At 31.3% G+C, this 12,684-nt stretch overlaps 1 long non-coding RNA gene across 1 annotated transcript; it reads right to left on the reverse strand.

The window, feature by feature from the left end:
- Positions 1-595: 595 nt before the first annotated feature.
- Positions 596-2,669, reverse strand: LOC145584699 (uncharacterized). Its single transcript, XR_014100394.1, has 3 exons — positions 2,589-2,669; positions 1,211-1,291; positions 596-1,073 (listed from the first exon to the last, which is right to left on the reverse strand). It is a non-coding gene; the product is annotated as an uncharacterized LOC145584699 (long non-coding RNA).
- Positions 2,670-12,684: the final 10,015 nt, after the last annotated feature.

Raw genomic sequence — 12,684 nt, forward strand, 5'->3', positions numbered from 1 at the left:
ACAACTAAGTGCTTTTCCTGTTTGAAGTTTGAACAATGACTTTAAAATTGGTAAGATACGGGGGTGGGCCCCCACCCTATCACAGGAATGGAGGGGTTGGGTGAGGAATCGAACCTCCAGCCACATTGGGGGGGGGGGGGGGGGGGACTAACCATACCTACATCTCCTCATTCCTCTCAATGACTTTTAAATACAGAAGGATCGGAGTATTATTAATAAAACAATGATACAGAGTACGAAGTAATAGTTACTAATTTTCAAACTAAACCTTATTGCCAAAAGAGACAATGTACCAAGAAGTAGAAGTCATCCTTATATGGTAAATACCAAGAGAAATTAGGTATTAACAATGTGCCAAAACCAAGCTAAGCTAGTAGCTAGATCATTCTAATTAATGAGCTGAGATTCCAGGGTAATAAATTGACATTTAATAATTTGTAAAATGTAATCCAATTATATGACACAAGTAAACCAACTAAAATATTGAAAATTTAATTAAACAAAGTAGCAGCCGCATTATTTGAATTAGAAATAAAGCAAGCACAAGACATGAGCGCGATTTCAAATGAAAATAATATTGGGTTAGGGTTGTACTTGCATCCTCGGAGAACTCAATGAACTGAGCATTTGACGCTAAAATACCCACGAGAATCTGTACTTGTGAGCAAGTTATCATTAAACTAAGCACATTTTAAGCAAAGTTTTAAACAAATATCATACCAAGTTATTAATTAAGATTGTACTTTTAAAAAGAGTAGCCTGTACCATGCTTACTTGCCTTTACCCTTTTCCAATTCCGTCATAAAAAAGGGAGTTCCACCGCCGAATCAAAATTGAATGTCGGTTTGCTAGGCCAATGAGCTGCTTTGTTCTAACTGCATCTTCTGGAGAGGTGGGAGGAGGTGTAGAAGGAAGAGAAAATACCTCGGCATAATATTCCCGGCACAACCATGGATGCATTCCGGTATCTGGACCGATTTGCTCAGGACTTTGGATACAATGCCCAACTCTAGTAACCCAGACGAGGGACATGATCATTTTTACATAAAAACTTCCATTGAAAGACCATTCACCTGGATCATACATTCATACCACATTTACTGGCCTTCTTACTAAATCCCATCTACCATAAGCAAGGATAAAAACATTCGACATGCAAAACTACAATCACTTCTCAAGGATGACAATATATTTAAATGAGAAATATTACCATCGTTGTGGGATCAATGAAAGATTTCAGGATTTCGCAGACATCAATTGAACATTAATCAACAGGGAAATTGCAAGAAGCCTGGAATAGGAAACAATATAAATGCATGTCATTCCCTTGAGAAAAAAAAATATATAAATGCATGCCATTAACAGAACTAAAATCGCATTTGAGATGAAATGATATGATTGTCAACTGATCTATAAGAGATGTATTGAGCAAAGATACAAAGCAACATGTAGTAGAATTTGAAAGATTCATAGTGTTCTGACAAAGGTACTCGTTTCAGACACAAGTATTAGTTAAAGGACCGCATTCCGCTTTTTAATGACAAATTCCTTATGAAGGTAGTCAAATTGAAGTGTCAAAAACCTGACATGAGTACTTACTAATTAAGGTGAGAAGTCTAACAAACATATTCACCAACACACATTGTGACCTATCTTCACAAAGAGTTCACCCACTGAACTAGAAGACATCATCAGGGGTATATTGACTACAATGACCTCAATCATAGCTTCTTCCGGTACAAAACTCGAGATTTTTAGACCAGCCATGCCTCAGCCAACATAAGTGAAGGTCAAGAACAAAATGTCAACAACCATGTGAGAAAGCTATACCGAAGTTATACATTGCTAATTGAAGCGTAGTATCATCATTTCCTAGAGCAAAGGGCTTGGATTATTTAGCTAGCAGGAAATTGAAATCACCCCAAAAAAATTAGGAAATTTTGACAATTACCACCTTCTCTTATGTCCATTTTAGCAATTACCACCTTCTATTTTTTTAATTGAAAATTACTACCTTCTATTTTCAATGTGGTAGTTGGGAGGCAAGAAGGTGGTAACTTTTAATGTTTTTGAAAATAGAAGGTGGTAATTTTCAAAAAAAAAAATAGAAGGTGGTAATTGCTAAAATGGACATAACAGAAGGTGGTAATTGTCAAAATTTCCAAAAAATTACATGATTCAAACTTCAAGAATCAGGAGACAAAAAACAAATTTAAGGTTTGTTGCGAAAAAAAATAGTAAAAATCTTGTTGGTGGACATCAATTATGAACATTTAACTGATTTGATCTCTCCTCAAGTCTCCTCTAATATTCATGTTAAGTGCATAGCAATATTGAATACTTCTAAGATATTGGCAAAGCTCTGAGTATATTTGATGCTGCATTGCAGCCTCTAAGATAAGATTTAGAGCGAAATCAATAAATAAGAATAAAAGATCACATTGCATAATGTTATGCATAGTTTCTACCAAAGACCGAAACCAAAACAAACACGAAACATCTACTGCAAGAGACATTGAGCAAAGAATGAAAACATACAATGCCGAACATTAAATGAAGGAAATTCGTTACAAGACGAGAATATATACCTCAAACTGGTATACTCTGAAGCAAGATTGTCAATCAATTCCACCATCTGGTCTACGAATGTGACAGAATTCATACACCATGCCGAAATTTCCATGGATTAAAATGATTAGATAAATGTAATATGATCAATACAATACGAAACATAGGAGAGAAAAGGGTAATTATAAACAATTGAATATCACAACTAAACCATGAAACAACATTTGAATTATCATCAATAACAAATTATACAATCAAAACTTGTTCATGAAAAAAAAGAAGGGAATAGAGAAAGGGAGCTCCCTTCAGTCCAAGCAAAGATAGAGAAGGATGGAAACTATCTCCCGCATCATTCATGCAATCACAGTAGTACATTAACAATTTCGATAATCTTTCGTACTACTAAGTGGTTGAATGAATGAGTCGGCAGATAATTCAATACCCCTTTTTTCCATCCATGAGTGGGCTGAAGGAAGCTCTCTTACACTACTTCTTCATTCCTAACATTTTCAAATAAATATAAATCCTAACACATGCAATTACAACATAACTACTACTTGTATTACACAAATTAAACACATGATTTTCGGCTTAAAACTAATAAAAAATAATTTTTTTTTTAAAAAAAAACTTCTTCTAAATTGTACAGTAATTAATTCAAGAGAGTAAAGACTCATTCAAGGTAAAAGAAGCTAAAAAAATTGAATAGCAGGAATAATATTATTAGTCACAAATAAAATTAATTAAAATAATATATGATAATATTGCATCCTTACTGAACAAATAATAAACAAAAAAAAACACCACTAAGTTCATCCTTACTGAACATAGCAATTTCTAAAACAAACCCTAACCCTAATGCAAAGCTTTAACAAATGTAATAAAAAATTAATTGATATTGTTAATTATTATGAAAAATTAAAAACACATAAAAATAAAATAACATAAACCCATCATGCTAGGGAGAAGAACAAGCAATAAAAAGAGGGGACAGATCAAGTTACAAAAAATTAACATAGGGAGCATTAAATCACAAAAAGAAAACTGGATTTTTATAATAAAAATAATTAGTCAAATTTAATCTAATTTTGATTTTCTTAAAAATCATTCAAAACCATGCAATTAGTGAATCTAAGATTATATAGAGTAGACATGAAAAAACACCCTGAATTTAGAGAGAGAAAATGTTAGAGAGAGAGAGAGACAAAAAAACTTAGATTGATGAAAAAAGAATCTAAAATGGGGAATCATGTAAATCTATTTAAGGCAGAATACTGACTATTGATATGATCTCACCCTGACCATCAAAGTACACTCTAAATATATTTTTATTTTCAAATTAATTATAATAATTCTTTTTTGAAAAATAAAAATAAAATGTAGAAAAAAATGTTTTTGTTCAGAGACAACATTGATAAGACTACACAATCATTCACTAAATCCACACTCCACCTGAGAAAATATTTACAACCCCACCACCTAAATGTGCACTCTTAATTTTTCCTCAAAAATTTAAATAAAAAAAGTTTATTTATTTTTTTGGATTTTAGACAAGAAAGCAAAAATTTGGGAACCCATCAAATCAAATAAGTAAACAAACCCTTAAATAAAGGGAAAAAAAAAACAAAATTATACTTACTACAACAAGCAATAATAACAATTTAGGAGTTTATAAAAAAACTCGATAAGGGAAGCTAATCGAGGAGCAGATAGAGTGACAAAGCTCTTACGACGATTGAGATGTACTTCCGTACTTCATTTAATTAAGAGAGGCTCAGAGAAAAAAAGAAGAGGCAGTGAGATTTTTAAGGAGAAGAATGAATGAATGAATGAATGAATATGAATAGAAGGGTCATTGTCTTTCATGAGAGTCAGAAAACAGAAAGCGACCTTCAAATCTCTACCAAATCTATTTTTTACACCCAAGTTTTCTCTTTTATTATTTGACTATTCACTGTGTTTGAGAGAAAGAATACGTTGGACCGACCGATGACCCGGGTTATTTTTTTATTTTTCAAAAAAGGATTATTCAGGTTGTTCGTCTGGTTTTTTTTCCTTGGTTTTTTATTATCTAACTAATCAAGGTTAATTCTGCTGAAGAAGTTACTGGGAAATTTATAGTTTGATGATGAATAAAAGGAATGAAGAGAGGAAGATGAAAAAATTGGGGATAGTAATGGTATGTACAGTGATGGTATGTACCAAGTTTTAATTTTGTTGGAGCGTAGTGAGCTGTGGGACTATCACTCACTTTTAGTTTTGACCATTGAACTACATGTACACTATTGTCGTCATTGTATATTTGTATGTGAAATGTGAATACTTTATGGCCTCTTCTGATTTACTGAAGTGAGATGAATTGAACTAAATTGATTGGGGCTTAAATAAATTATTTATGAGAGAATGAAATTAAAAACTGAACTGAACTGATTGGAGCTAATTGAACTGAATTGAACTGAATTGAACTGAAATGAAATTAAGTTGAAGAGAACAGACCCTATGTCAATACAAGCCTTTAACCATTGATATTTTTAACTATTAATATTGAAACGAATTTGAAAGGTACGGATCATATGTCTATTTAACTATTTTTAATCTTATATACAGAGTACAAAAATGTCAACATTGGCTAAAATAGTTTACTTAATTAACACAAATTCAAAATTAGAGCATTTTTTAAAATAAAAAGTACTCCGTAAACAAAGGTGTTAAAAACTAGCCTTACCCAATTTAAAAGTAGCACGATCCAAGTTTTAACTTGCATAAACACAATAATTTTAAAATTCAAATGACTTAAATTCAAACTATATATCCAACCCAATTAGACCAAACCAAACCCAAAAAACAAATGTGAATACGAGTTGTTTTTGTAATTTGTACTGGTATGAAAATGGTTGTGTGTTCTCTCTCCTATATCTGATGTATGAAGTGGGTTAGTGGCATGTTACTACTATTGGTTTCCCCTTTTTTTCTCTTCGGTCATGAAAAAACCCACAAAAGGCAAATTTGTGAGTTCCCAGTTTACGTGGCTACCTCTCTTATTTATTGCCTTTTTTTATTTTGGTTGGTTATTGTCTTTTCATGTCGCTTGACTAGTTTAATGCATTCACCTTTATAAAATGCTTAAAATGAAATTAAAAAAATTAGGGCTAATTAAGTCCACTTATGTCTGTTTAAAGATAAAATAAGGGTTTGTTAGATCTGAAATACTTCCTTTGTTCTTTTTTACTCGACCTGTTTCTTTTATCATGCTTGTCAACGCAAAATTTTAACGATTAATAACTTTAATTTTCTATAAGTAAAAATTATAAAAGTTATATATTATGATAATTCTTATTTAGACGAATTCAAAAATATCCCACATGAATGTGTTTTTCCTTATATATTACTCACAAAAGACGATCAAAGGAGGGGTGATGAATAATGTAAAAGTCAAAGCGGGTCAAGTAAAAGTGAATGGAGAAAAAGGGCTACATATAACATTTTCCATACATTAAAATATACAGAGTGGAGTAACATTTATTACACCTATCTTACTATGTATACGTGATTTTATCATACATTCTTAAATTAATTCCAAATTAGAAAAAATATACTTACATATCAAATATTTATTTGTAGCCTAATGGCTACATATATCATATTACCTCCGTTTTTTTTAGTTGACACGTTTTGACTTTAGCATTATTCACACTCCTCTTTGACCGTGTTTTGTGCTTTATACGTAATGAAAAAATGCAGTCATGTGGGATCTTGTTAAATTCGTCACGATATATATTTTTAAAATACCAACTTTTCATAATTTTTGTTTACCGGTAATTAAACATATGAATGGTTGAAATTGTGCATTAGGAAAGAAAAGAATGGGAGGGAGGAGAAGAGGAGGGGAGAGAAAGGGAGGGAAGGGAAGAATGATGAGTTTTCCTTCTAAATCTCTCTAGTTGGAGGGATTAATCTCCTACAATTTAATCCCTCTATTTCTCTCCCCTCCAATTCTCTTCTTTTTTTATTCGTTATCCAAATAAATGATACCTCTTCTCTCCATTTTTCTTCCGTTTCTTAACCTCTAATTCCTTCAATCCAAACACACCGTAAATAACAAGTTAATTTTCAAACTATCTTGCTATGGTGCATGATAATAATAAGATTACAACTCTTGATTAAACCCTACATAATAAAGTAATAATCTCACAAAAGAATGAAAAAATATACTCCGTATAATACTTTGTATATAGGTAAGTAGTAATCCTAAAATAAGAATATACAATTACAACCATTGAAGATGCTCACCAATAATCAGCCTATAATTGAACCCTAATAACCCTCGTGGAAAAGAGGTTTGATTCACGGGGAATATATTACGAGTAGGTTATAATTTTATCTTCCAATGAATCGTTTTTATCCACACTAACAGTCTAGTACCTAGTTAGCTATCTAGGATTGGAGAAGAAGACAAGTTACATTATTTTGATCATCTAATCCAAGCTGCATAAACCAACAACTAGAGTGCTGTTTATTACTCTACCAGATTAAACAATGAGGTTCTTTCACTTTCACCTTATTTTCTGCGTTTTTATGAGGTGTATTGACTTTATTATTATTTTTTATTTATATTACTCCCTCCGTTTTAAATACTTGCTCCACTTTTTTTTTTTCCGATCGTTTTTAAATACTTGCTCCATTTCTTTATCTGAAAAGCTTTTACAATATTAAATTAATTTCTCTTACCTAGTGGACCCACCATAATCATATTTTATTATTTTCATATTTTCTCTCCTTCAATTCTCTCAACTACTTTTGCTTTTTACAATTTTTTATTTTTCCACATGCCCACTACCCTTCATATTTTATTACTTTCTCCAATTTCTCCTAAAACTCCGCGCATGGAGAAAGTATTTAAAAACAGAGGGAGTATGTTATAGAGTACCAATAAGAGTTGGGCTCAAGTGGTAAGCAGTTTGATGCCGTTTAGAGATGTCTCGAGTTTGAGCCTCACCAAATGTAGAAAATTCTTGTTGGGAGACTCACCCATCATAAGTCAGGTGTGCAACCGGATTGAATCTGGATGTAATCAGAGCTTACATACAGGTGAGGCAAACTCAAAAATAAATAAATTATGTAGTAGAGTACATGTACAATTGTACATCACACATATCTGTACATCTACCCCCTACTTTGCACGTGTATACTAGGGTAAACAATTTATGGTTTTTTTTGGCTGAATTTATTACTAGGGCCATGTTTAAGTGTTTGCCAAACAGAGGTTAGCTGATTATACAAGTACATTTGACTGAGTGCCGGCCTGTATAAGTTGACTACTCATTCCGTTTTAATTTTAGGACAAATTAAAGGGTGGAAACGGGAGACTAAACCGAGAATTTTATAATACTCGTATAAAGTATATTTAATACGGATATATTTAATTATTTATAGGAGAGAAAAATAAAAAAATAAAAAAAAAATTGTAAGTGGCGTAAACAGTAGGTCCTTATTATAAAGAAAAATAATAAAATAATAGCAAGTTCTTATTAAATAATTATTGTGAAACTAACATAAAATGAAAGTATTACGATTATTACGAAATGGAGAGAGTATGTAAGAGTGGTGAATAAATATTTTTCTTTTTTATAGGTTAATAAAAAAAACCTTAACCAAATATCAATCTTTAGGATTTTGTTTAATCTTACAGTTGCAAACCAGACACTTGGGACTTGTTCTCTTCAACTTGTTTAAGATACATATTACTTAATTTTAATAAATTCAGATCAGATCAAACCAGAAACATTAGATAAGATCAAATCAGAACTTTTACTTATCTATCGTTTACTTATTTCTAAATATAGTTAATTGCTTATTTAAAAAATTACAAAAATTACATATTTGAAAAGTAACGAATCTAACAAGATCTAATTTTATAATTTTTTTCTTTATAGACTGTATTAAAATATGGTCAAAATTTAGTTCAATTAATAAATCAGGTCCGACCAAATAATAAAAAGTCAGATCAGTCGTTATTAGAATCAAACCATATCTTTTTATTTTAAGTGAAGAGAACTAATGCTTAATAAAGTGACATAATAGGGTAAAGAAATCCTCTCCCGGAGTACCACAACAAGTTTTTAATCAATTAATCTAGTCATATCAAAGTTACAAGGTAAATCTTTGCACCAAGAAAAAAAGGTTACTAGGTAAATCTCCAACAAAATAATTATTAATTTGCAGTTGATAACTAATGTGAATAACAAGACCAATAACTACATTGATGATAATGTAGTTTACTACTCCCTCCGTCCCTAAAATTTCGACCCTTTTGGATTGATTTCGCGGTTATTAAGAAAGTTAAATAAAAAGAAATAAAAAATATATTGGAAAGATAAATTTACACGGGGTTTGTAAAAAAGTAGAGAAGTAAAGTATTAAAAATACATGAAAAAACAAAATTTTATATGGGAAAGCTAATTTTGCACAAACATTGTTATAAATTGGTGGGTATTTTTATGCAATATGGGTCGATCATTTTGGGACTAAATGATCGCCAAATGGGTCGAAGTTTTGGGGACGAAGGGAGTACTACTTTTTGAAAGAAGAAAATAGTGGAGTAAAGTTATAATCTGATTTTTTTTTTTTTTTTCAACCTGTCTTGTGTGTGGCAGGCCACACCGTATGACCACTTATAAAAGATCAAAGTAACCCCTATTACACTAACCAAGTAACCCTAGAAATACTGATTGAGTAATCCTTATAGCACTAATCGAGTAACCCTATAACACTGACGAAGTAACCCCTTTAACACTAACCAAGTAACCCTTATTACACTAACGAAATAATCCTTATAATGATTGGTCATACCGTGTGACCAGCCACATATAAGGATTTGTGTAATTTTTTTTTTTTTAAAAAAAAAGTCATAGGCCCAAATATTTTAGATACGTAGTATAAATGTGAATTTGGACAGTGTTCTCAAATCCTCATTATTATTTTTTTGATGCTCCTTTGGTTATGCGAAGGGGTTCTAATGAAACCAACCTCAAGTAGTCAAGTGTAAAAGAGAAACAAAGATATACAATGAGTCCATGAATGTAACTTAATAAAGTGTTTATTAAGCTGACATGAAAAAATATACATGCGAAAATGAGAACTATTGTAGAAATATTTAGGGATTATGAAAATTGTTCGATTGACAAAAACATAGAAGATTGTGAAATTTCTCTTTCTAATTCCTACAAAGTGGAGGAAATTAACTACGTGGATGGATCTTTAAGTTAAGTAATAACTTTTCACAATCAACAAAGCAATTGTTGCATATCAAAACTTTACGGCAAATTATATCATTAAAGTGGTAGTTCTAAATATCTATGTTCAATCAAACAATCGCTAAACCTTATTTCGGATACATGTCCAAATCAAAAGGGTAAATTACATATGAATTGGCTTATGGTGACCACTATTACAAGGTTACCTTTCTAAAAAAAAATTCAAATTGTCATCATTTACTTTTCGTTTAATTTCCCCCATTTTAATTTTTTTTTTATGATGAAGCACACTGAAAATACTAGGCATGTGAAGTGTGATCCAATGAAAAGCTGACCATTTTTGTTGTTGCGGCCAACAACTTGGTGGCAGACATCTTCAATGAAAGTAATCTTCACAACTTGCTGGCCGTTTGTTTCATGTCAACGATACCTTTATTATTATGTCTTACAAACAAATTGTTTAACAATCACAACTAACGGAATTGTGACCTTGTGAGTATCAATTATCCAATTCAACCCAAAATTCAACCTAAAATACAACTTTTAATGGCCTTTATCTTTAGCTTAATTTTAGTTCAATTCAGTTCACTTCAACTCCAATCACTTAGTTCAGTTCCTAATTTTCTTCTCTCACAAATAATTCCTTTCAATTCAGTTCTGTTCAATAAATCAGAACAAGCCCTAAGTTCATTAATTTTGGTTTTTTTATTTTTTATTTATTTATTTATTTTTTTTTATTTTTTTTAAGACAAAGTTCGAGAGGTTGTATTATTGTAAATCAATTTTCTTCAAAGTGTTTATGCTTTGAGAAAAAGAACTATATTTGACATTACATCATGAGGATTCATGGCCTTGTTTGATTGGTATATGTCTTTTCTTTGGCTTTTTAATTGACTTTTGACAATTTTATTTAATTAAACATCCAAACTTATTGTTAGGAAATGGATTTAAACCAAAATGAAAAGATTGCTTGGAAACTTGGACTAAATTTGATTTTTGTGTACACACTAACGACCAATTTTACCGAACATATTTTTCAATGAATAAAAAGGGAAGCATTCAATATAATACAAATCATTCGTCAAACCGGTTGACAATTGCCAACAAGGTCTGTGTATCTCACTTTGCCATGCAATATGCTACATTGTGCCTCGCTCGTTTCACATGAGCTACATCAAAAATTTAACCAACAATTTATCCTTACTAATACTACGGGCCTGTTCTGTTCAGCTTATTTTCAGTTCAGTTTAGTTCAGTTTGGTTCACTTCAACTCCAATAAGTTCAGTTCAGTTATTAATTTCCTTCTCTTATAAAATATTCAGTTCAGTTCAGTTCAGCTCCTATAAGTCCAGTTCAATTCAATTCAATTCAGTCAATTAAAATAGGCCTTACACACAAATAAAAGAGAACCCACATGGTGGATACTTCACTTTGTTTACCACAACAGTCAATGATAATTTAGTTGATGTTACTATACATATGTAAAAGTCAAAATATTGCTCTTAAAAAACAAAGTTTATAAATTGAAATAAAATTGGTAAATATTACACCATAACTAGAAACATACATGAAATTGTGATATTTTCTCTATTTAAAATTAGATTGGAAACACTTTTTTTGGAAGTGAATTTGGAAAATACGTCAAATGTGACTCTTTTAAATTTTAAGAATTTAAGGTTACGACCTATGTGTAGTAAAACAATGATCCATTATTATTTTGGGATTTAGTTCAGTTTAAAGAAACATGACCTAATAGGTTTTTTTTAAAAAAAATAAAAAAATAAATAACCTCCAAAATATCTCACTCACCTCTGTGTATAGTGTACTCAACCAAGTAAAGGAAAAGAAGAAAAAGGAAAGGAGGGGAAAAGAAAGAAAGATAAGGAAAAAGAAGGAGATTTTATTTCCAATGTTTGATTAATAAAAGATAATGACGGGAAGAGAAAGGAAATATGCTTTTATTTTTTCTTTTCAGTCAAATTCCTCCAATATTGGGAGAAAAGAAAAGCTAAAATTTATAAAGAGGTTTTCCTTTCACTTCCTTTCCTTTCCTTTAAATTCTTATGTCATTCATCAAACCAAACATGGAAACATAGTAAAATCTTTTCCTTTATTTTCTTTTTCGACCAATATCCTTGAACCAAAAAGGGTCAAGGCTTGAAGACAATAAAAGGCATATAATTGAGGAGAAAATACTTTGTAGATTTTTACATTCCCCTCCGTTATTTTCTAGTTGCCTTTGCCTATAACTCCAAAGCAACAATGACCCACGATGCCAGCAAGAAAGCCACAAAAAGTGCGAGGTTATTTCTTGTTTACATGGTTGAGAAGAAAATGGCAACTTTGTGCTATATGTTGTTACAATTTCCAATTAGTGTCAATGATTAAACTCCTTTCGTTCGTGAAGGAAAAACGATCAGTTCCCTTTTGTTTGTGTTATTGAAGCACAATTACTTGATTTGATTTTCGGTTAAGTCATGTTGACAAGAGAGAAAAGTAATGGAACCAAATATGATGAACATGACCATAAACCGAAGAACCATTATAATCATTCAGAGTTCAATTATATCATCAAAGTTGATAGATGAATAATGCAAAAAGTCAAATTGTGCCAATTATTCTAGTAATTACATGTATTTTACCCAAGTAAAGTGCACATTGCGAACCCGAATGAAAAAAGGGCACAATAACCTACCCTAAAAGGAGTCCTAATTTATAAGTTGAAATAGACATGAGACAAAAGCGTCATGGTCCAGGGCATAAATATGGGGTGTCCTTATTAGTGTTCATGTTGTGGGACTTATCGGCTACACTTGTTCTAGCTGGAAATGGAACCTTGCTGTTCCCCATCAAGCCAACTAA

This window comes from Chenopodium album, chromosome 16 (genome assembly GCF_948465745.1).
Source record: "Chenopodium album chromosome 16, dcCheAlbu1.1, whole genome shotgun sequence".
NCBI classification, from domain to species: domain Eukaryota; kingdom Viridiplantae; phylum Streptophyta; class Magnoliopsida; order Caryophyllales; family Amaranthaceae; genus Chenopodium; species Chenopodium album.